General features: G+C 50.0%; 1 protein-coding gene across 1 annotated transcript in view; it reads right to left on the minus strand.

Moving 5' to 3' along the window:
* The window catches only part of LOC138293764 (uncharacterized), a 113,117-nt gene that overhangs the window by 65,365 nt on the left and 24,025 nt on the right, over positions 1–23,727 (minus strand).

The raw sequence follows: 23,727 nt of genomic DNA on the forward strand, positions 1-23,727 counted from the left end.
ACTGCCCTTCCTGGGGTTTCTCTGCAGCTGCTGCTGCTGCCAACCCCTCAGACAGGCAGCTGCCCTCCTGGGGTCCAGCCAGGCCTGGCCCAGGATGGCAGAACAAAGAACTTCCTCTGAGAGAGGGTGTGACACCCTCTCCCTTTGGAAAATGGTGTGAAGGCAGGGGAGGAGTAGCCTCCCCCAGCCTCTGGAAATGCTTTGTTGGGCACAGATGTGCCCAATTCTGCATAAGCCAGTCTACACCGGTTCAGGGACCCCTTAGCCCCTGCTCTGGCGCGAAACTGGACAAAGGAAAGGGGAGTGACCACTCCCCTGACCTGCACCTCCCCTGGGAGGTGTCCAGAGCTCCTCCAGTGTGCTCCAGACCTCTGCCATCTTGGAAACAGAGGTGCTGCTGGCACACTGGACTGCTCTGAGTGGCCAGTGCCACCAGGTGACGTCAGAGACTCCTTGTGATAGGCTCCTTCAGGTGTTAGTAGCCTTTCCTCTCTCCTAGGTAGCCAAACCCTCTTTTCTGGCTATTTAGGGTCTCTGTCTCTGGGGAAACTTTAGATAACGAATGCATGAGCTCAGCCGAGTTCCTCTGCATCTCCCTCTTCACCTTCTGATAAGGAATCGACCGCTGACCGCGCTGGAAGCCTGCAAACCTGCAACATAGTAGCAAAGACGACTACTGCAACTCTGTAACGCTGATCCTGCCGCCTTCTCGACTGTTTTCCTGCTTGTGCATGCTGTGGGGGTAGCCTGCCTCCTCTCTGCACCAGAAGCTCCGAAGAAATCTCCCGTGGGTCGACGGAATCTTCCCCCTGCAACTGCAGGCACCAAAAAGCTGCATTTCCGGTCCCTTGGGTCTCCTCTCAGCACGACGAGCGAGGTCCCTCGAATCCAGCGACACCGTCCAAGTGACCCCCACAGTCCAGTGACTCTTCAGCCCAAGTTTGGTGGAGGTAAGTCCTTGCCTCACCTCGCTGGGCTGCATTGCTGGGAACCGCGACTTTGCAAGCTTCTCCGGCCCCTGTGCACTTCCGGCGGAAATCCTTCGGGCACAGCCAAGCCTGGGTCCACGGCACTCTAACCTGCATTGCACGACTTTCTAAGTTGGTCTCCGGCGACGTGGGACTCCTTTGTGCAACTTCGGCGAGCACCGTTTCACGCATCCTCGTAGTGCCTGTTTCTGGCACTTCTCCGGGTGCTACCTGCTTCAGTGAGGGCTCTTTGTCTTGCTCGACGTCCCCTCTCTCTGCAGGTCCAATTTGCGACCTTCTGGTCCCTCCTGGGCCCCAGCAGCGTCCAAAAACGCCAAACGCACGATTTGCGTGTAGCAAGGCTTGTTGGCGTCCATCCGGCGGGAAAACACTTCTGCACGACTCTCCAAGCCGTGGGGGATCCATCCTCCAAAGGGAAAGTCTCTAGCCCTTGTCGTTCCTGCAGTATTCACAGTTCTTCAGCCTAGTAAGAGCTTCTTTGCACCAACCGCTGGCATTTCTTGGGCATCTTCCCATCTCCGAGCTGCTTGTGACTTTTGGACTTGGTCCCCTTGTTCCACAGGTACCCTCAGTCAGGAATCCATCGTTGTTGCATTGCTGATTTGTGTTTTCCTTGCATTTTCCCTCTAACACGACTATTTTGTCCTTAGGGGAACTTTAGTGCACTTTGCACTCACTTTTCAGGGTCTTGGGGAGGGTTATTTTTCTAACTCTCACTATTTTCTAATAGTCCCAGCGACCCTCTACAAGGTCACATAGGTTTGGGGTCCATTCGTGGTTCGCATTCCACTTTTGGAGTATATGGTTTGTGTTGCCCCTATCCCTATGTTTCCCCATTGCATCCTATTGTAACTATACATTGTTTGCACTGTTTTCTAAGACTATACTGCATATTTTTGCTATTGTGTATATATATCTTGTGTATATTTCCTATCCTCTCACTGAGGGTACACTCTAAGATACTTTGGCATATTGTCATAAAAATAAAGTACCTTTATTTTTAGTATAACTGTGTATTGTGTTTTCTTATGATATTGTGCATATGACACTAAGTGGTACTGTAGTAGCTTCACACGTCTCCTAGTTCAGCCTGAGCTGCTTTGCTAAGCTACCATTATCTATCAGCCTAAGCTGCTAGACACCCTATACACTAATAAGGGATAACTGGGCCTGGTGCAAGGTGCAAGTACCCCTTGGTACTCACTACAAACCAGTCCAGCCTCCTACATTGGTTGTGCAGCGGTGGGATAAGTGCTTTGAGACTACTTACCACTCTTGTCATTGTACTTTTCATAAGAGAAAAATATACAAAACAAGGTCAGTGTATATACACATAGCCAAAAAGTTTTGCATTTCCTCTTTTCACTCTTTTCTAAGTGCTGAAAAGTACTTCTAAACTTTCAAAAAGTTCTTAAAAGTTTTAAAAGTTTTTTTCTGTCTTTCCAAAAAGTTCTGAAAACTTTTTTCTCTTTGTCTATCACTTTAACTCTCTCTAAAAATGTCTGGCACAGGCCAAAAAGTTGAACTGTCCAAAATTGCATATGATCACCTTAGCTGGAAAGGAGCAAGGAGTCTCTGCATAGAGAGAGGTTTGAGTGTAGGGAAGAATCCTTCCTTAGAACTGTTAATTAATATGCTTAGAGTACAAGATAAGGCCATAAGTGCCCAATCTGTAGAAAAAGTAGCTAATGGTTCTCAATCAGATCCAGGGACTCCCCCAGGAAAAGGTTCAGGAAAGAAACTTCTCAGCCTGCCCATTACTAGACAGTCTAGCATAGTTGGTACAGAGGTTGAATCACATCATACTGATGATGTGCTCTCACATTATGCTGATAGCCAAGCTGTTAGGGTGCCCTTGGTAAGGGACAGGTCTCCTTCTGTTCATTCCCATCACACCTCTGTATCTAGAAATGTCCCTCCCACCCACCCTGATGACAGATTGTTAGAAAGGGAGCTCAATAGATTGAGAGTGGAGCAAACCAGACTGAAGCTCAAGAAGCAACAGCTGGATTTGGATAGACAGTCTTTAGAAATAGAGAGGGAAAGACAGAAGATGGGTTTAGATACCCATGGTGGCAGCAGCAGTATTCCCCATAGTCATCCTGCAAAAGAGCATGATTCCAGGAATCTGCATAAGATAGTTCCCCCTTACAAGGAGGGGGATGACATTAACAAGTGGTTTGCTGCACTTGAGAGGGCCTGTGTTGTACAGGATGTCCCTCAAAGGCAGTGGGCTGCTATCCTATGGCTATCATTTAGTGGAAAAGGTAGGGATAGGCTCCTTACTGTGAAAGAAAATGATGCCAATAATTTTACAGTTCTTAAGAATGCACTCCTGGATGGTTATGGCTTAACCACTGAACAGTACAGGATAAAGTTCAGAGAGACCAAAAAGGAGTCTTCACAAGACTGGGTTGATTTCATTGACCATTCAGTGAAGGCCTTGGAGGGGTGGTTACATGGCAGTAAAGTTACTGATTATGAAAGCATGTATAACACAATCCTGAGAGAGCATATACTTAATAATTGTGTGTCTGATTTGTTGCACCAGTACCTGGTAGACTCTGATCTGACCTCTCCCCAAGAATTGGGAAAGAAGGCAGACAAATGGGTCAGAACAAGGGTGAACAGAAAAGTTCATACAGGGGGTGACAAAGATGGCAATAAGAAGAAAGATGGTGAAAAATCTCAAGATAAGCATGGGGATAAGGGTAAAACCAAAGATCCCACTTCAAATCTTAAACACTCTTCAGAGGGTGGGGATAAAACAAATTATTCCTCTTCTTCCCAACCTGCACACATTAAAAAGCCTTGGTGCTTTGTGTGTAAAAACAGAGGCCATAGGCCAGGGGATAAGTCCTGTCCAGGTAAACCCCCTGAGCCTACCACCACTAATACATCAAGCTCTAGTGCCCCTAGCAGTAGTGGTACTAGTGGTGGGACTGCTGGCAACAGTCAAGCAAAGGGTGTAGTTGGGTTCACTTATGGGTCCATAGTGGAAACTGATGTAATCAGTCCCAAGACAGTTTCTGTCACACCTAGTGGCATTGGCCTTGCCACACTGGCTGCTTGTCCCCTTACAATGGATAAGTACAGGCAGACAGTTTCAATAAATGGTGTTGAGGCCTTGGCCTACAGGGACACAGGTGCCAGTTTCACTTTGGTGACTGAAAACCTAGTGCCTCCTGAACAACACATCATTGGACAACAGTATAAGATTATTGATGTCCATAACTCCACTAAGTTTCTTCCCTTAGCTATAATTCAGTTTAGTTGGGGTGGAGTTACTGGCCCTAAGCAGGTGGTGGTATCACCTAGCTTACCTGTAGACTGTCTCTTAGGTAATGACCTAGAGGCCTCAGGTTGGGCTGATGTAGAGTTTTATGCCCATGCAGCCATGCTGGGCATCCCTGAGGAATTGTTCCCTCTCATTTCAAGTGAAATGAAAAATCAAAGGAGAGAAGGCCTGAAAACTCAGGATTCCTCTCCATCAACAGGTAAAAAGGGGTTATCACAGTATCCCCTAACCACCCCTACCATTCAGGATACCATTTCCTGTGGTGGGAGAAACCTCTCCTGGGGTGGCACCTGTTCCAAGGGAATCATCAGCTGGCAAAGCTGGACTCCCTGAGGTGGAAGTACCTCTCTGTGGGATAACTAACATTGGTGAGAAAAACAGCACCATTTTAGTTAACATGGAGCATCCCTCCAACCTCCCAGAGAAACTTTAGTGCATAAACCTTGCACTACCTCACAACACTTAGGACAGCATCCCTGCCCTAGTGTGGAGCTCATAGGACAGCATCCCTGCCCTGCTCCAACTCAAGAGAACAGCATCCCTGTTCTCTCTTCCAGTCACATGGACAAAGTTTTTGCCCAGCTATGGCTTTACTGAGACAGCATCCCTGTCTGGCATTTCCATCATTACAAATAGGTTCAATGGATAATTCCCACTGCTCTAAACTAAAACTTACTGATAGAAACTCTGAAAATACATCTTCACATTGTTGGTTAGCTAAAAAACTTCAAACAGGGTGGTTTACATCCCCACAGGGAAGTAACCATATAGTGGATGATAAAGGGAGTAACCAGTCTATTGCAGAGCTACTCTCTACTTATCACCACTTAGACAATAAAGTCTCAACTGGCCAAGGTTAGCCTTATTGTCCTTCGTTTGGGGGGGGGGTTGTGTGAGAAGGTAGCCTCTTTCTAGCCTTGTTACCCCCACTTTTGGCCTGTTTGTGAGTGTATGTCAGGGTGTTTGTCACTTGTTTTTCACTGTCTCACTGGGATCCTGATAGCCAGGCCTCAGTGCTCAGAGTGAAAACACTATGTTTTCAGTATGGTTGTTATGTGTCACTGGGATCCTGCTGGTCAGGACCCCAGTGCACATAGGTTTGTGGCCTATATGTATGTGTCACTGGGACCCTGTCACACAGGGCCCCAGTGCTCATAGGTGTGCATGTATATGTTCCCTGTGTGGTGCCTAACTGTCTCACTGAGGCTCTGCTAACCAGAACCTCAGTGGTTATGCTCTCTCATTACTTTCAAATTGTCACTAACAGGCTAGTGACCAATTTTACCAATTTACATTGGCTTACTGGAACACCCTTATAATTCCCTAGTATATGGTACTGAGGTACCCAGGGTATTGGGGTTCCAGGAGATCCCTATGGGCTGCAGCATTTCTTTTGCCACCCATAGGGAGCTCTGACAATTCTTACACAGGCCTGCCACTACAGGCCTGCCACTGCAGCCTGAGTGAAATAACGTCCACGTTATTTCACAGCCATTTTACACTGCACTTAAGTAACTTATAAGTCACCTATATGTCTAACCTTTACCTGGTAAAGGTTAGGTGCAAAGTTACTTAGTGTGAGGGCACCCTGGCACTAGCCAAGGTGCCCCCACATTGTTCAGAGCCAATTCACTGAACTTTGTGAGTGCGGGGACACCATTACACGCGTGCACTACATATAGGTCACTACCTATATGTAGCTTCACCATGGTAACTCCGAATATGGCCATGTAACATGTCTATGATCATGGAATTGCCCCCTCTATGCCATCCTGGCATTGTTGGTACAATTCCATGATCCCAGTGGTCTGTAGCACAGACCCTGGTACTGCCAGACTGCCCTTCCTGGGGTTTCTCTGCAGCTGCTGCTGCTGCCAACCCCTCAGACAGGCAGCTGCCCTCCTGGGGTCCAGCCAGGCCTGGCCCAGGATGGCAGAACAAAGAACTTCCTCTGAGAGAGGGTGTGACACCCTCTCCCTTTGGAAAATGGTGTGAAGGCAGGGGAGGAGTAGCCTCCCCCAGCCTCTGGAAATGCTTTGTTGGGCACAGATGTGCCCAATTCTGCATAAGCCAGTCTACACCGGTTCAGGGATCCCTTAGCCCCTGCTCTGGCGCGAAACTGGACAAAGGAAAGGGGAGTGACCACTCCCCTGACCTGCACCTCCCCTGGGAGGTGTCCAGAGCTCCTCCAGTGTGCTCCAGACCTCTGCCATCTTGGAAACAGAGGTGCTGCTGGCACACTGGACTGCTCTGAGTGGCCAGTGCCACCAGGTGACGTCAGAGACTCCTTGTGATAGGCTCCTTCAGGTGTTAGTAGCCTTTCCTCTCTCCTAGGTAGCCAAACCCTCTTTTCTGGCTATTTAGGGTCTCTGTCTCTGGGGAAACTTTAGATAACGAATGCATGAGCTCAGCCGAGTTCCTCTGCATCTCCCTCTTCACCTTCTGATAAGGAATCGACCGCTGACCGCGCTGGAAGCCTGCAAACCTGCAACATAGTAGCAAAGACGACTACTGCAACTCTGTAACGCTGATCCTGCCGCCTTCTCGACTGTTTTCCTGCTTGTGCATGCTGTGGGGGTAGCCTGCCTCCTCTCTGCACCAGAAGCTCCGAAGAAATCTCCCGTGGGTCGACGGAATCTTCCCCCTGCAACTGCAGGCACCAAAAAGCTGCATTTCCGGTCCCTTGGGTCTCCTCTCAGCACGACGAGCGAGGTCCCTCGAATCCAGCGACACCGTCCAAGTGACCCCCACAGTCCAGTGACTCTTCAGCCCAAGTTTGGTGGAGGTAAGTCCTTGCCTCACCTCGCTGGGCTGCATTGCTGGGAACCGCGACTTTGCAAGCTTCTCCGGCCCCTGTGCACTTCCGGCGGAAATCCTTCGGCACAGCCAAGCCTGGGTCCACGGCACTCTAACCTGCATTGCACGACTTTCTAAGTTGGTCTCCGGCGACGTGGGACTCCTTTGTGCAACTTCGGCGAGCACCGTTTCACGCATCCTCGTAGTGCCTGTTTCTGGCACTTCTCCGGGTGCTACCTGCTTCAGTGAGGGCTCTTTGTCTTGCTCGACGTCCCCTCTCTCTGCAGGTCCAATTTGCGACCTTCTGGTCCCTCCTGGGCCCCAGCAGCGTCCAAAAACGCCAAACGCACGATTTGCGTGTAGCAAGGCTTGTTGGCGTCCATCCGGCGGGAAAACACTTCTGCACGACTCTCCAAGCCGTGGGGGATCCATCCTCCAAAGGGAAAGTCTCTAGCCCTTGTCGTTCCTGCAGTATTCACAGTTCTTCAGCCTAGTAAGAGCTTCTTTGCACCAACCGCTGGCATTTCTTGGGCATCTTCCCATCTCCGAGCTGCTTGTGACTTTTGGACTTGGTCCCCTTGTTCCACAGGTACCCTCAGTCAGGAATCCATCGTTGTTGCATTGCTGATTTGTGTTTTCCTTGCATTTTCCTCTAACACGACTATTTTGTCCTTAGGGGAACTTTAGTGCACTTTGCACTCACTTTTCAGGGTCTTGGGGAGGGTTATTTTTCTAACTCTCACTATTTTCTAATAGTCCCAGCGACCCTCTACAAGGTCACATAGGTTTGGGGTCCCTTCGTGGTTCGCATTCCACTTTTGGAGTATATGGTTTGTGTTGCCCCTATCCCTATGTTTCCCCATTGCATCCTATTGTAACTATACATTGTTTGCACTGTTTTCTAAGACTATACTGCATATTTTTGCTATTGTGTATATATATCTTGTGTATATTTCCTATCCTCTCACTGAGGGTACACTCTAAGATACTTTGGCATATTGTCATAAAAATAAAGTACCTTTATTTTTAGTATAACTGTGTATTGTGTTTTCTTATGATATTGTGCATATGACACTAAGTGGTACTGTAGTAGCTTCACACGTCTCCTAGTTCAGCCTGAGCTGCTTTGCTAAGCTACCATTATCTATCAGCCTAAGCTGCTAGACACCCTATACACTAATAAGGGATAACTGGGCCTGGTGCAAGGTGCAAGTACCCCTTGGTACTCACTACAAACCAGTCCAGCCTCCTACAGTCGTGCAGAAGTGTTTTCCCGCCGAAAGAACGCCAACAAGCCTTGCTAGCTGCAAATCGTGCGGTTAGCGTTTTTGGACGCTGCTGTGGCCCAGGAGGGACCAGGAGGTCGCAAATTGGACCAGGAGAGAGAGGGGACGTCGAGCAAGACAAGGAGCCCTCTCTGAAGCAGGTAGCAGCCGGAGAAGTGCCAGAAACAGGCACTACGAGGATGCGTGAAACGGTGCTCACCCGAAGTTGCACAAAGGAGTCCCACGTCGCCGGAGACCAACTTAGAAAGTCGTGCAATGCAGATTAGAGTGCCGTGGACCCAGGCTTGGCTGTGCACGAAGGATTTCCGCCGGAAGTGCACAGGGGCCGGAGTAGCTGCAAAAGTCGCGGTTCCCAGCAATGCAGTCTAGCGAGGTGAGGCAAGGACTTACCTCCACCAAACTTGGACTGAAGAGTCACTGGACTGTGGGGGCCACTTGGACACAGTTGCTGGATTCGAGGGACCTCGCTCGTCGTGCTGAGAGGAGACCCAAGAGACCGGTAATGCAGCTTTTTGGTGCCTGCGGTTGCAGGGGGAAGATTCCGTCGACCCACGGGAGATTTCTTCGGAGCTTCTGGTGCAGAGAGGAGGCAGACTACCCCCACAGCATGCACAAGCAGGAAAACAGTCGAGAAGGCGGCAGGATTAGCGTTACAGAGTTGCAGTAGTCGTCTTTGCTACTATGTTGCAGGTTTGCAGGCTTCCAGCGCGGTCAGCAGTCGATTCCTTATCAGAAGGTGAAGAGAGAGATGCAGAGGAACTCGGATGAGCTCTTGCATTCGTTATCTAAAGTTTCCCCAGAGACAGAGACCCTAAATAGCCAGAAAAGAGTGTTTGGCTACTTAGGAGAGAGGATAGGCTACTAACACCTGAAGGAGCCTATCAGAAGGGGTCTCTGACGTCACCTGGTGGCACTGGCCACTCAGGGCAGTCCAGTGTGCCAGCAGCACCTCTGTTTCCAAGATGGCAGAGGTCTGGAGCACACTGGAGGAGCTCTGGACACCTCCCAGGGGAGGTGCAGGTCAGGGGAGTGGTCACTCCCCTTTCCTTTGTCCAGTTTCGCACCAGAGCAGGGGCTAAGGGGTCCCTGAACCGGTGTAGACTGGCTTATGCAGAATTGGGCACATCTGTGCCCAAGAAAGCATTTCCAGAGGCTGGGGGAGGCTACTCCTCCCCTGCCTTCACACCATTTTCCAAAGGGAGAGGGTGTAACACCCTCTCTCAGAGGAAGTCCTTTGTTCTGCCATCCTGGGACAAGCCTGGCTTGACCCCAGGGGGGCAGAAGCCTGTCTGAGGGGTTGGCAGCAGCAGCAGCTGCAGTGAAACCCCAGAAAAGGCAGTTTGGCAGTACCAGTGTCTGTGCTACAGACCACTGGGATCATCGAATTGTGCCAACAATGCCAGGATGGCATAGAGGGGGCAATTCCATGATCTTAGACATGTTACATGGCCATATTCGGAGTTACCATTGTGAAGCTACATATAGGTAGTGACCTATATGTAGTGCACGCGTGTAATGGTGTCCCCGTACTCACAAAGTCCGGGGAATTGGCCCTGAACAATGTGGGGGCACCTTGGCTAGTGCCAGGGTGCCCTCACACTAAGTAACTTTGCACCTAACCTTTACCAGGTAAAGGTTAGACATATAGGTGACTTATAAGTTACTTAAGTGCAGTGTAAAATGGCTGTGAAATAACGTGGACGTTATTTCACTCAGGCTGCAGTGGCAGGCCTGTGTAAGAATTGTCAGAGCTCCCTATGGGTGGCAAAAGAAATGCTGCAGCCCATAGGGATCTCCTGGAACCCCAATACCCTGGGTACCTCAGTACCATATACTAGGGAATTATAAGGGTGTTCCAGTAAGCCAATGTAAATTGGTAAAATTGGTCACTGTAGGAAAGTACCATCTTGCCTGGCATGTTACCCCCATTTTTTCACTGTATATATGTTGTTTTAGTTGTATGTGTCACTGGGACCCTGGTAACCCAGGGCCCCAGTGCTCATAAGTGTGCCTGAATGTGTTACCTGTGTAGTGACTAACTGTCTCACTGAGGCTCTGCTAATCAGAACCTCAGTGGTTATGCTCTCTCATTTCTTTCCAAATTGTCACTGACAGGCTAGTGACCCTTTTTACCAATTTACATTGGCTTACTGGAACACCCTTATAATTCCCTAGTATATGGTACTGAGGTACCCAGGGTATTGGGGTTCCAGGAGATCCCTATGGGCTGCAGCATTTCTTTTGCCACCCATAGGGAGCTCTGACAATTCTTACACAGGCCTGCCACTGCAGCCTGAGTGAAATAACGTCCACGTTATTTCACAGCCATTTTACACTGCACTTAAGTAACTTATAAGTCACCTATATGTCTAACCTTTACCTGGTAAAGGTTAGGTGCAAAGTTACTTAGTGTGAGGGCACCCTGGCACTAGCCAAGGTGCCCCCACATTGTTCAGAGCCAATTCACTGAACTTTGTGAGTGCGGGGACACCATTACACGCGTGCACTACATATAGGTCACTACCTATATGTAGCTTCACCATGGTAACTCCGAATATGGCCATGTAACATGTCTATGATCATGGAATTGCCCCCTCTATGCCATCCTGGCATTGTTGGTACAATTCCATGATCCCAGTGGTCTGTAGCACAGACCCTGGTACTGCCAGACTGCCCTTCCTGGGGTTTCACTGCAGCTGCTGCTGCTGCCAACCCCTCAGACAGGCAGCTGCCCTCCTGGGGTCCAGCCAGGCCTGGCCCAGGATGGCAGAACAAAGAACTTCCTCTGAGAGAGGGTGTGACACCCTCTCCCTTTGGAAAATGGTGTGAAGGCAGGGGAGGAGTAGCCTCCCCCAGCCTCTGGAAATGCTTTGTTGGGCACAGATGTGCCCAATTCTGCATAAGCCAGTCTACACCGGTTCAGGGACCCCTTAGCCCCTGCTCTGGCGCGAAACTGGACAAAGGAAAGGGGAGTGACCACTCCCCTGACCTGCACCTCCCCTGGGAGGTGTCCAGAGCTCCTCCAGTGTGCTCCAGACCTCTGCCATCTTGGAAACAGAGGTGCTGCTGGCACACTGGACTGCTCTGAGTGGCCAGTGCCATCAGGTGACGTCAGAGACTCCTGCTGATAGGCTCTTTCAGGTGTTAGTAGCCTTTCCTCTCTCCTAGGTAGCCAAACCCTCTTTTCTGTCTATTTAGGGTCTGTGGGGAAACTTTAGATAACGAATGCATGAGCTCAGCCGAGTTCCTCTGCATCTCTCTCTTCACCTTCTGATAAGGAAACGACCGCTGACCGCGCTGGAAGCCTGCAAACCTGCAACATAGTAGCAAAGACGACTACTGCAACTCTGTAACGCTGATCCTGCCGCCTTCTCGACTGTTTTCCTGCTTGTGCATGCTGTGGGGGTAGCCTGCCTCCTCTCTGCACCAGAAGCTCCGAAGAAATCTCCCGTGGGTCGACGGAATCTTCCCCCTGCAACCGCAGGCACCAAAAAGCTGCATTACCGGTCCCTTGGGTCTCCTCTCAGCACGACGAGCGAGGTCCCTCGAATCCAGCGACGCTGTCCAAGTGACCCCCACAGTCCAGTGACTCTTCAGCCCAAGTTTGGTGGAGGTAAGTCCTTGCCTCACCTCGCTGGGCTGCATTGCTGGGAACCGCGACTTTGCAAGCTACTCCGGCCCCTGTGCACTTCCGGCGGAAATCCTTCGTGCACAGCCAAGCCTGGGTCCACGGCACTCTAACCTGCATTGCACGACTTTCTAAGTTGGTCTCCGGCGACGTGGGACTCCTTTGTGCAACTTCGGCGAGCACCGTTTCACGCATCCTCGTAGTGCCTGTTTCTGGCACTTCTCCGGGTGCTACCTGCTTCAGTGAGGGCTCTTTGTCTTGCTCGACGTCCCCTCTCTCTTCAGGTCTAATTTGCGACCTCCTGGTCCCTCCTGGGCCCCAGCAGCGTCCAAAAACGCCAAACGCACGATTTGCGTGTAGCAAGGCTTGTTGGCGTCCTTCCGGCGGGAAAACACTTCTGCACGACTCTCCAAAGCGCGAGGGATCCGTCCACCAAAGGGGAAGTCTCTAGCCCTTTTCGTTCCTGCAGAAACCTCAGCTTCTTCTGTCCAGTCGAAGCTTCTTTGCACCCGCAGCTGGCATTTCCTGGGCATCTGCCCATCTCCGACTTGCTTGTGACTTTTGGACTTGGTCCCCTTGTTCCACAGGTACCCTAGATTGGAAATCCACAGTTGTTGCATTGCTGGTTTGTGTCTTTCCTGCATTATTCCTCTAACACGACTCTTTTGTCCTTAGGGGAACTTTAGTGCACTTTGCACTCACTTTTTCAGGGTCTTGGGGAGGGTTATTTTTCTAACTCTCACTATTTTCTAATAGTCCCAGCGACCCTCTACAAGGTCACATAGGTTTGGGGTCCATTCGTGGTTCGCATTCCACTTTTGGAGTATATGGTTTGTGTTGCCCCTATCCCTATGTTTCCCCATTGCATCCTATTGTAACTATACATTGTTTGCACTGTTTTCTAAGACTATACTGCATATTTTTGGTATTGTGTATATATATCTTGTGTATATTTCCTATCCTCTCACTGAGGGTACACTCTAAGATACTTTGGCATATTGTCATAAAAATAAAGTGCCTTTATTTTTAGTATAACTGTGTATTGTGTTTTCTTATGATATTGTGCATATGACACTAAGTGGTACTGTAGTAGCTTCACACGTCTCCTAGTTCAGCCTAAGCTGCTCTGCTAAGCTACCATTATCTATCAGCCTAAGTTGCTAGACACCCTATACACTAATAAGGGATAACTGGGCCTGGTGCAAGGTGCAAGTACCCCTTGGTACTCACTACAAGCCAGTCCAGCCTCCTACAGTCACTAGCCTGTTAGTGACAATTTAGAAAGAAATGAGAGAGCATAACCACTGAGGTTCTGATTAGCGGAGCCTCAGTGAGACAGTTAGTCACTACACAGGTAACACATTCAGGCACACTTATGAGCACTGGGGCCCTGGTGAACAGGGTCCCAGTGACACATACAACTAAAACAACGTATATACAGTGAAAGATGGGGGTAACATGCCAGGCAAGATGGTACTTTCCTACAATGCGGTTTTGTGTAGACTACAGAGGTCTCAACCAGGTAACCAAAACTGATGCTCACCCTATACCCAGGGCAGATGAGCTCATAGATACACTGGCATCTGCCAAGTATCTAAGCACTTTTGATTTGACTGCAGGGTATTGGCAGATCAAATTATCAGAAGATGCTAAACCTAAAACTGCATTTTCAACCATTGGAGGCCATTACCAGTTCACAGTAATGCCTTTTGGATTGAAAAATGCACCTGCCACTTTTCAGAGGTTGGTGAAAACAGTCCTGCAAGGGCTGGAAGCCTTCAGTGCAGCATATCTGGACGATATAGCTGTCTTTAGCTCCAGCTGGGATGATCACCTGGTCCACCTATGGACAGTTTTGGAGGCCCTGCAAAAGGCAGGCCTCACTATCAAGGCTTCAAAGTGCCAGATAGGGCAGGGTAAGGTGGTTTATCTGGGACACCTTGTTGGTGGGGAACAGACTGCACCACTACAGGGGAAAATCCAAACAAATATTGATTGGGTTCCCCCTACTACTCAGACTCAGGTGAGAGACTTCCTAGGCCTCCCTGGGTATTACAGGAGGTTCATTAAGAACTATGGCTCCATTGCAGCCCCTCTTAATGACCTCACATCCAAAAAAATGCCTAAAAAGGTATTATGGACAGCAAACTGTCAGAAAGCTTTTGAGGAGCTGAAGCAGGCCATGTGCTCTGCACCTGTCCTGAAAAGCCCTTGTTACTCTAAAAAATTCTATGTCCAAACTGATGCATCTGAATTAGGAGTAGGGGCAGTCCTATCACAACTTCATTCTGAGGGCCAGGATCAACCTGTTGCCTTTATTAGTAGGAGGTTGACCCCTAGAGAAAAGCGTTGGTCTGTCATAGAGAGGGAGGCCTTTGCTGTGGTCTGGGCACTGAAGAAGTTGAGGCCATACCTGTTTGGCACTCACTTCATTGTTCAGACAGACCACAAACCTTTACTTTGGCTAAAACAAATGAAAGGTGAAAATCATAAATTGTTGAGGTGGTCCATATCCCTACAGGGAATGGACTATACAGTGGAACATAGACCTGGGAGTAGCCACTCAAATGCAGATGGACTCTCCAGATATTTCCACTTAGACAATGAAGACTCATCAGGTCATGGCTATTCTTATTGTTCCTCGTTTGGGGGGGGGGGGGGGGGGGGGGGGTTGTGTAGGAAAGTACCATCTTGCCTGGCATGTTACCCCCAGTTTTCACTGTATATATGTTGTTTTAGTTGTATGTGTCACTGGGACCCTGCCAACCAGGGCCCCAGTGCTCATAAGTGTGCCTGAATGTGTTACCTGTGTAGTGACTAACTGTCTCACTGAGGGTCTGCTATCCAGAACCTCAGTGGTTATGCTCTCTCATTTCTTTCAAATTGTCACTAACAGGCTAGTGACCAATTTTACCAATTTACATTGGCTTACTGGAACACCCTTATAATTCCCTAGTATATGGTACTGAGGTACCCAGGGTATTGGGGTTCCAGGAGATCCCTATGGGCTGCAGCATTTCTTTTGCCACCCATAGGGAGCTCTGACAATTCTTACACAGTACTGCCACTGCAGCCTGAGTGAAATAACGTCCAATAACAGCCATTTTACACTGCACTTAAGTAACTTATAAGTCACCTATATGTCTAACCTTTACCTGGTAAAGGTTAGGTGCAAAGTTACTTCGTGTGAGGGCACCCTGGCACTAGCCAAGGTGCCCCCACATTGTTCAGGGCCAATTCCCCGGACTTTGTGAGTACGGGGACACCATTACACGTGTGCACTACATATAGGTCACTACCTATATGTAGCTTCACAATGGTAACTCCGAATATGGCCATGTAACATGTCTATGATCATGGAATTGCCCCCTCTATGCCATCCTGGCATAGTTGGCACAATCCCATGATCCCAGTGGTCTGTAGCACAGACCCTGGTGCTGCCAAACTGCCTTTTCATGGGTTTCACTGCAGCTGCTGCTGCTGCCAACCCCTCAGACAGGTTTCTGCCCTCCTGGGGTCAAGCCAGGCTTGTCCCAGGATGGCAGAACAAAGGACTTCCTCTGAGAGAGGGTGTTACACCCTCTCCCTTTGGAAAATGGTGTGAAGGCAGGGGAGGAGTAGCCTCCCCCAGCCTCTGGAAATGCTTTCATGGGCACATTTGGTGCCCATTTCTGCATAAGCCAGTCTACACCGGTTCAGGGACCCCTTAGCCCTGCTCTGGCGCGAAACTGGACAAAGGAAAGGGGAGTGACCACTCCCCTGACCTGCACCTCCCCTGGGAGGTGTCCAGAGCTCCTCCAGTGTGCTCCAGACCTCTGCCATCTTGGAAACAGAGGTGCTGCTGGCACACTGGACTGCTCTGAGTGGCCAGTGCCACCAGGTGACGTCAGAGACTCCTTCTGATAGGCTCCTTCAGGTGTTGCTAGCCTATCCTCTCTCCTAGGTAGCCAAACCCTCTTTTCTGGCTAGCTATTTAGGGTCTCTGTCTCTGGGGATTCTTTAGATAACGAATGCAAGAGCTCATCCGAGTTCCTCTGCATCTCTCTCTTCACCTTCTGCCAAGGAATCGACTGCTGACCGCGCTGGAAGCCTGCAAAACTGCAACAAAGTAGCAAAGACGACTACTGCAACTCTGTAACGCTGATCCTGCCGCCTTCTCGACTGTTTTCCTGGTGGTGCATGCTGTGGGGGTAGTCTGCCTCCTCTCTGCACTAGATGCTCCGAAGAAATCTCCCGTGGGTCGACGGAATATTCCCCCTGCTACCGCAGGCACCAAAGAACTGCATCACCGGTCCCCTGGGTCTCCTCTCAGCACGACGAGCGAGGTCCCTTGAATCCAGCAACTGTGTCCAAGTGACTCACACAGTCCAGTGACTCTTCAGTCCAAGTTTGGTGGAGGTAAGTTCTTGCCTCCCCACGCCAGACTGCATTGCTGGGAACCGCGACTTTTGCAGCTACTCCGGCCTCTGTGCACTTCCGGCGGAAATCCTTTGTGCACAGCCAAGCCTGGGTCCACGGCACTCTAACCTGCATTGCACGACTTTCTAAGTTGGTGTCCGGCGACGTGGGACTCCTTTGTGCGACTTCGGCTGAGCACCGTTTCACGCATCCTCGTAGTGCCTGTTTCTGGCACTTCTGCGGGTGCTGCTTACTTCTGAGAGGGCTCCTTGTCTTGCTCGACGCCCCCTCTGTCCCCAGACGCAATTGGCGACATCCTGGTCCCTCCTGGGCCACAGCAGCATCCAAAAACGCTAACCGCACGACTTGCAGCTAGCAAGGCTTGTTGGCGGTCTTTCGGCGGGAAAACACTTCTGCACGACTGCAGAGCAGCTTAGGCTGAACTAGGAGACGAGTGAAGCTCCTACAGTACCACTAGTGTCATATGCACAATATCATAAGAAAACGCAATACACAGATATACTAAAAATAAAGGTACTTTATTTTTATGACAATATGCCAAAAGTATCTCAGTGAGTACCCTCAGTATGAGAATAGCAAATATACACAAGATATATGTACACAATACCAAAAGTATGCAGTATAGTATTAGAAAACAGTGCAAACAATGTATAGTTACAATAGGACGCAATGGGGACACATAGGGATAGGGGCAACACAAACCATATACTCCAAAAGTGGAATGCGAACCACGAATGGACCCCAAACCTATGTGACCTTGTAGAGGGTCGCTGGGACTGTAAGAAAACAGTGAGGGTTAGAAAAATAGCCCACCCCAAGACCCTGAAAAGTGAGTGCAAAGTGCACTAAAGTTCCCCAAAGAGCACAGAAGTCGTGATAGGGGAATTCTGCAGGAAAGACCAAAACCAGCAATGCAACAACAATGGATTTCCAGACGAGGGTACCTGTGGAACAAGGGGACCAAGTCCAAAAGTCACGATCAAGTCGAGAGTGGGCAGATGCCCAGGAAATGCCAGCTGTGGGTGCAAAGAAGCTGCTACAGGACAGTAGAAGCTGAGGATTCTGCAAGTACGACAAGGGCTAGAAACTTCCCAATTGGAGGATAGATGTCCCACGTCGTGAAGAGTCGTGCAGAAGTGTTTTCCTGCAGAAAGACCGTAAACAAGCCTTGCTAGCTGCAAAGCTCGCGGTTAGGGTTTTTGGATGCTGCTGTGGCCCAGGAGGGACCAGGATGTCGCCAATTGCGTCAGGGGACAGAGGGGGCGCCCAGCAAGACAAGGAGCCCTCTCAGAAGCAGGCAGCACCCGCAGAAGTGCCGGAACAGGCACTACGAAGTGGAGTGAAACGGTGCTCACCCGAAGTTGCACAAGAGAGTCCCACGCCGCCGGAGGACAACTCAGGAGGTCGTGCAATGCAGGTTAGAGTGCCGTGGACCCAGGCTTGGCTGTGCACAAAGGATTCCCTCAGAAAGTGCACAGGAGCCGGAGCAGCTGCAAAACACGCAGTTCCCAACAATGCAGTCTGGCGTGGGGAGGCAAGGACTTACCTCCACCAAACTTGGACTGAAGAGTCACTGGACTGTGGGGGCCACTTGGACACAGTTGCTGGATTCGAGGGACCTCGCTCGTCGTGCTGAGAGGAGACCCAAGAGACCGGTAATGCAGCTTTTTGGTGCCTGCGGTTGCAGGGGGACGATTCCGTCGACCCACGGGAGATTTCTTCGGAGCTTCTAGTGCAGAGAGGAGGCAGACTACCCCCACAGCATGCACCACCAGGAAAACAGTTGAGAAGGTGGCTGGATTAGCGTTACAGTGTCGCAGTAGTCGTCGTTGCTACTTTGTTGCAGTTTTGCAGGCTTCCAGCGCGGTCAGCAGTCGATTCCTTGGCAGAAGGTGAATAGAGAGATGCAGAGCAACTCAGATGAGCTCTTGCATTCGTTATCTAAGGAAATCCCCAAAGCAGAGACCCTAAATAGCCAGAAAAGAGGGTTTGGCTACTTAGGAGAGAGGATAGGCTAGCAACACCTGAAGGAGCCTATCAGAAGGAGTCTCTGACGTCACCTGCTGGCCCTGGCCACTCAGAGCAGTCCAGCAGCACCTCTGTTTCCAAGATGGCAGAGGTCTGGAGCACACTGGAGGAGCTCTGGGCACCTCCCAGGGGAGGTGCAGGTCAGGGGAGTGGTCACTCCCCTTTCCTTTGTTCAGTTTCGCGCCAGAGCAGGGCTGAGGGGTCCCTGAACCGGTGTAGACTGGTTTATGCAGAAATGGGCACCATCTGTGCCCATGAAAGCATTTCCAGAGGCTGGGGGGGGGTACTCCTCCCCTGCCTTAACACCTTTTTCCAAAGGGAGAGGGTGTAACACCCTCTCTCTGAGGAAGTCCTTTGTTCTGTCTTCCTGGGCCAAGCCTGGCTGGACCCCAGGAGGGCAGAAACCTGTCTGAGGGGTTGGCAGCAGCAGCGGCTGCAGTGAAACCCCTGAAAAGGCAGTTTGGCAGTACCCGGGTCTGTGCTAGAGACCCGTGGGATCATGGGATTGTGCCAACAAGGCCAGGATGGCATAGAGGGGGCGATTCCATGATCATAGACATGTTACATGGCCATATTCGGAGTTACCATTGTGAAGCTACACATAGGTGAGTGCACGCGTGTAATGGTGTCCCCGCACTCACAAAGTCCGGGGAAGTTGCCCTGAACTATGTGGGGTCACCTTGGCTAGTGCCAGGGTGTCCACACACTAAGTAACTTTGCACCTCACCTTTACCAGGTAAAGGTTAGACATATAGGTGACTTATAAGTTACTTAAGTGCAGTGGTAAATGGCTGTGAAATAACGTGGACGTTATTTCACTCAGGCTGCAGTGGCAGGCCTGTGTAAGAATTGTCAGAGCTCCCTATGGGTGGCAAAAGAAATGCTGCAGCCCATAGGGATCTCCTGGAACCCCAATACCCTGGGTACCTCAGTACCATATACTAGGGAATTATAAGGGTGTTTCAGTATGCCAATGTAAATTGGTGAAATTGGTCACTAGCCTGTTAGTGACAATTTGGAAAGAAATGAGAGAGCATAACCACTGAGGTTCCGATTAGCAGAGCCTCAGTGAGACAGTTAGTCATAACACAGGTAACACATTCAGGGCACACTTATGAGCACTGGGGCCCTGGCTGGCAGGGTCCCAGTGACACATACAACTAAAACAACATATATACAGTGAAATATGGGGGTAACATGCCAGGCAAGATGGTACTTTCCTACACCCATCTTTAGGGTTTGATGAGAGGAGATCAGGGAGAGGTTCACTCTCAGCTTCCTGGTCCTCATCTGTTACTATCAACAGATTCACATCAGCACTATCATGGAAGAGCTTAAGGCGTTTCACATGGATCACCCTCTTGGGGGTCCTGCTAGTGCCTAGGTCCACCAGGTAGGTGACCTGACTCTTCTTCTCTAGCACTGGGTAAGGGCCACTCCATTTGTCCTGAAGTGCCCTGGGAGCCACAGGCTCCAAAACCCAGACTTTCTGCCCTGGTTGAAATTCAACCATTGCAGCCTTTTGGTCATACCAAAACTTCTGGAGCTGTTGGCTGGCCTCAAGGTTTTTACTTGCCTTTTCCATGTACTCTGCCATCCTTGAACGTAGGCCAAGTACATAGTCCACTATGTCTTGTTTAGGCTCATGAAGAGGTCTCTCCCAGCCTTCTTTTACAAGAGCTAGTGGTCCCCTTACAGGGTGGCCAAACAGAATTTCTAAGGGTGAGAACCCTACTCCCTTCTGAGGCACCTCTCTGTAAGCGAAAAGCAGACATGGCAAGGGGACATCCCATCTCCTTTTGAGTTTTTCAGGGAGGGTTCCCTTCATGAGGTCATAAGATTCTGCATCTTTTCCAGAGAGTGTGAGGAGTCTATCCCTACACTTTGCAGTGAACATTTCCCAAAGGAGAGCACCCCAGTGAGATCTGTTTACTTTTCTGGTTACACAAGCCCTCTCAAAAGCTGTGAACCATTTGGTGATGTCATCACCATCTTCATATTTAGTCACAATCCCTTTAGGGATTTTCAACATGTCAGGAGAATATCTGACCCTATTTAAGTTGCTGCCACCATTGATGGGACCTAGGCCCATCTCTTGTCTTTCCCTTTCTATGGCTAGGAGCTGTCTCTCCAAAGCCAATCTTTTGGCCATCCTGGCTAACAGGAGGTCATCTTCACCGAGGCTATCCTCAGTGATTTCAGAGGTGCTGGCCCCTCCTGTGAGGGAAGCAGCATCTCTGACTAACACAGTTGGAATCAGGGATTCAGGGTCCCTGGGTTCCCTAGTTAGGACTGGAAGTTGGGAATTCTCCTCCAGTTCACTATCCACATCCTCTGGGTTGTCATCCTCAGAGGGGTTGGCTTTTTCAAACTCTGCCAAAAGCTCCTGGAGCTGTTGTTTGGAGGGTCTTAAGCCAATTGGGAATTTCTTTATCTTACAGAGAGACCTTAGCTCCCTCATCTTAAGATGGAGGTAAGGTGTGAGGTCGAGTTCCACCACATTCTTATCTGCACCAGGCATTATCTTTCTAAAAGTTGGAATACATTTTAAGAAGCTAAAACTAGTTCTAGAACCTAATTCAAACTTTCACAAAACTTTTAAACTCTAAAAAAAATGCTAACAGGGACTAACACAAGGCCCTAGCAGGACTTTTAAACATTTAGAAAAATAGTTCAAATTGCAAAAATCAATTTCTAATGACAATTTTTGGAATTTGTCGTGTGATCAGGTTTTGGCTGAGTAGTCCAGCAAATGCAAAGTCTTCTACCCCACCGCTGATCCACCAATGTAGGAAGTTGGCTCTGTATGTGCTATTTCAAAGTAAGGAATAGTATGCACAGAGTCCAAGGGTTCCCCTTAGAGGTAAGATAGTGGCAAAAAGAGATAATACTAATGCTCTATTTTGTGGTAGTGTGGTCGAGCAGTAGCCTTATCAAAGGAGTAGTGTTAAGCATTTGTTGTACACACACAGGCAATAAATGAGGAACACACACTCAGAGACAATTCCAGGCCAATAGGTTTTTGTATAGAAAAATATATTTTCTTAGTTTATTTTAAGAACCACAGGTTCAAATTTTACATGTAATACTTTAAATGAAAGGTATTGCAGGTAGGTACTTTAGGAACTTTGAATAATCACAATAGCATATATACTTTTCAAATAAATCACATATAGCTATTTTAAAACTAGACAGTGCAATTTTCACAGTTCCTAGGGGGCGTAAGAGTTAGTTAGTTTTTGCAGGTAAGTAAACCACCTACGGGGTTCAAGTTTGGGTCCAAGGTAGCCCACCGTTGGGGGTTCAGAGCAACCCCAAAGTTACCACATCAGCAGCTCAGGGCCGGTCAGGTGCAGAGTTCAAAGTGGTGCCCAAAACGCATAGGCTTCAATGGAAAAGGGAGTGCCCCGGTTCCAGTCTGCCAGCAGGTAGGTACCCGCGTCTTCGGAGGGCAGACCAGGGGGGTTTTGTAGGGCACCGGGGGGGACACAAGTTAGCACAGAAAGTACACCCTCAGCAGCACGGGGGCGGCCGGGTGCAGTGTGCAAACACACGTCGGTTTTCCAATGGAAATCAATGGGAGACCAAGGGGTCTCTTTAGCGATGCAGGCAGGCAAGGGGGGGGGGCTCCTCAGGGTAGCCACCACCTGGGCAAGGGAGAGGGCCTCCTGGGGGTCACTCCTGCACTGGAGGTCTGATCTTTCAGGTCCTGGGGGCTGCGGGTGGAGGGTCTTTTCCAGGCGTCGGGATCTGAGAGTCAGGCAGTCGCGGTCAGGGGGAGCCTCGGGATTCCCTCTGCAGGCGTCGGGGTGGGGGCTCAACTCTGGCTACTCACAGTCTCGTAGTCGCCGGGGAGTCCTTCCTGAAGTGTTGTTTCTCCACAAGTCGAGCCGGGGGCGTCAGGTGCAGAGTTGCAAGTCTCACGCTTCTGGAGGGAAACGCAGTTGTCTTGCAGTTGCTTCTTTGGAAACAAAGTTGCAGTCTTGGGTGAACAGAGCCGCTGTCCTCTGGAGTTTCTTGGTCCTTTTAGAGCAGGGCAGTCCTCTGAGGATTCAGAGGTCGCTGGTCCCTGGGGAAAGCGTCGCTGGAGCAGTGTCTTCAGAAGGGGGGGAGACAGGCCGGTAGAGCTGGGGCCAAAGCAGTTGGTGTCTCCGTCTTCTCTGCAGGGTTTTTCAGCTTAGCAGTCCTCTTCTTCTTAGGTTGCAGGAATCTGAGTTCCTAGGTTCAGGGGAGCCCCTAAATACAGAATTTAGGGGTGTGTTTAGGTCAGGGAGGGCAGTAGCCAATGGCTACTAGCCCTGAGGGTGGCTACACCCTCTTTGTGCCTCCTCCCAAGGGGAGGGGGTCACATTCCTATCCCTATTGGGGGATCCTCCATCTGCAAGATAGAGGATTCCTAAAAGTCAGACTCACTTCAGCTCAGGTTGCCTTAGGGGCTGTTCTGACTGGTCAGTGACTCCTCCTTGTTTTTCTCATTATCTCCTCTGGCCTTGCCGCAAAAAGTGGGACCGTGGCCGCAGGGGGCGGGCAACTCCACTAGCTGGAATGCCCTGTGGTGCTGTAACAAAGGGGGTGAGCCTTTGAGGCTCACCGCCAGGTGTTACAGCTCCTGCAAGGGGGAGGTGATAAGCATCTCCACCCAGTGCAGGCTTTGTTACTAGCCACAGAGTGACAAAGGCACTCTCCCCATGTGGCCAGCAACATGTCTCGAGTGTGGCAGGCTGCTAAAACCAGTCAGCCTACACGGGTAGTTGCTTAAGGTTTCAGGGGGCACCTCGAAGGTGCCCTCTGGGGTGTATGTTACAATAAAATGTACACTGGCATCAGTGTGCATTTATTGTGCTGAGAAGTTTGATACCAAACTTCCCAGTTTTCAGTGTAGCCATTATGGTGCTGTGGAGTTCGTGTTTGACAGACTCCCAGACCATATACTCTTATGGCTACCCTGCACTTACAATGTCTAAGGTTTGGCTTAGACACTGTAGGGGCACAGTGCTCATGCACTGGTGCCCTCACCTATGGTATAGTGCACCCTGCCTTAGGGCTGTAAGGCCTGCTAGAGGGTGACTTATCTATACTGCATAGGCAGTCTGAGGTTGGCATGGCACCCTGAGGGGAGTGCCATGTCGACTTACTCGTTTTGTCCTCACCAGCACACACAAGCTGGCAAGCAGTGTGTCTGTGCTGAGTGAGGGGTCCCCAGGGTGGCATAAGATATGCTGCAGCCCTTAGAGACCTTCCCTGGCATCAGGGCCCTTGGTACCAGGGGTACCAGTTACAAGG

The sequence above is a fragment of the Pleurodeles waltl genome, chromosome 4_2 (genome assembly GCF_031143425.1).
Source record: "Pleurodeles waltl isolate 20211129_DDA chromosome 4_2, aPleWal1.hap1.20221129, whole genome shotgun sequence".
NCBI classification, from domain to species: Eukaryota; Metazoa; Chordata; class Amphibia; order Caudata; family Salamandridae; genus Pleurodeles; species Pleurodeles waltl.